We start from the raw sequence: 2100 nt of genomic DNA on the forward strand, positions 1-2100 counted from the left end.
TAATTTAAAAAAGAAGCCCGAGGCCCTCAGCTGCATAAATGAATAAGAGCGCCTGACGGTTCCGGTTTGGGACAGGGAGGAGCGTGATTAGTCACGTAAGCCACAGTGCTGCAGCGGGAGAAAAGTGCCAGGGACGGATAAGGTGGCGCCCTCGAGGAGGTGGCCCTCTAGGAGGTGAGAGGGTCACTTGGGAAATGCTTCAGCCAGCTTTGGTGATAAGAACGTGTTTTCTTTATTAGTTTAACATAACTAATATTTTTCATATTACTATATTAACACCCGTTCTGCTCATTAAATGCCAATCAACTGTAGGAAACAACCCTCTATTGTAAACATCATTAGCGTCTTCCAGGTGTGGCAGCATTTTAAAAAGAACTACCGAGTACCAGGATGCTAGAAGATACTATTCTGCAGGGCTGGTTATTTCCCACCAATCACAGCCTGTAAGCCAGAAGTGTATTAGCTCCTGAGTATGTCTTGGGAGGCCAAATCTCTTCTGGCAACAAAGAGATTATTCCATGGTGGTAGCAAAGTTGTTTATTTTAGCGAGCAGAACATGCACCAAGGCTAAATATGCTGTAGTGGCTTTTATGGGAAGTCTATTTTAAAATGAGCTCTGGCCTCACAGCACCTTTCTGACAGAGCTTGGGTTTCGATGCCCACTTGGAGGATGTCTGCTCAAGCGTTCCTCGCCACGGGAGACAGCTAGTGTAGAGAAGAAGATTGTGAAGGAGATGGGAGGTAGACCTGGGACGTGGGACTGAAGATTAAGGTTGGGGGATTGGAGGGAGAGGGAAGCTCCGTCCTTTCCCTGTCATGCCCCTGACCCTTCTTAATTAAGGGTTATAAGAAAAACTGCGTTGGAGAGGGCACATGGAGTAGATTGCCAGTGGAACCTTATCACTGATTTTTTCCTGTTCTTTAAAACAAAAAAAAAAATCCATTTGATAATATACTAAAACATCTTAAAAGAAACCAAGCAAGGCCTGGCTCCAAGCGTAGTCCCACAGTCTTCCCACACTTCTCAAGTTATGGCCTGCCTCATTGGAAAAAAAAAAACAAAAACCTGGGAATTGAAGTAGCTGGCTGAGACTGGGGAATGGGCTTACCTTCTGCCCTGGGTAGATCCACCTGAATTCCACCTCAACATCAGGCTCCCCTAGGACAGTGCAGAAGACACTGATGTCATCCCCACCTCTCACTTTGTTTGAGGACGCCATGATGGTTGTCGACGGAGGCCCGCTGGGAACTGGAGGTAAGTGGAGAAGAGGGAAAGTGAAGCGAAACCCATGAACACGTTAAAGACAAGCCAACGGGCATATTCTTTTTGGGGAGCAGGTATGTTAACACTTGTGCCCTTCTTACGTCTCCCCGGCTAGCACCAGGCCTACTCTATCCTACCATTTTTGTTTCTTTTGAAGCCACCTCTCTTTCTGTGGATAGAGGAGGTGGCAGTCCAGAATGGAGTCATCATCCAAAGCTGCCTGAGTCCAGCCACCACCCTTGTAATCAGGGGAGGAGGCCAGCAGGTCTGCCAGGGGCCCATGTGAAGGGAATAAAAAGTTGAGGGGTGTTATATGGATTGAAATATTTCCCCCAAAAGATATGTTTGATTCCCAATACCCAGTATTAAGAGTGTGAACTTGTTTGGAAATAGGGTTTTCTGTTGTAATCAGTAATGAGGGAAACCCTTAATGAGGTGGATTGACACAGTAGCCATGAACTTAAACATGCCAATGATCATGAAGAGGGCACAAGACTGGGCAAATGTTTTGTTCTATTATACCTAAGGCAACCATGAGGCAGAGCTGACTCCATGACAACAACAACAACAAAAACAAATTGTTATCAGTTAAACGAGGTCATCAGGAGTAGGGTGAGTCCTAATCCCAATCCCTTCTGCGTGGTGTTTTATAAGGGGAGGGGGGGACAGAAACAGACAGGAGGAAGACACCATGTGAGGATCCGCCCACACCAGGACTAGAAGGAAGAGTCTCCCCCTAGAGCCAGCAGAGAGAAAGCCTAGTCCTGCCAACGACTTGAATTTGGGCTTCTAGCCTCCAGAATTATGAGAAAATAAATTTCTATTCTTTGAGGCCA

Source organism: Trichechus manatus, unplaced genomic scaffold, assembly GCF_000243295.1.
Source record: "Trichechus manatus latirostris isolate Lorelei unplaced genomic scaffold, TriManLat1.0 scaffold00099, whole genome shotgun sequence".
Classification (NCBI taxonomy): domain Eukaryota; kingdom Metazoa; phylum Chordata; class Mammalia; order Sirenia; family Trichechidae; genus Trichechus; species Trichechus manatus.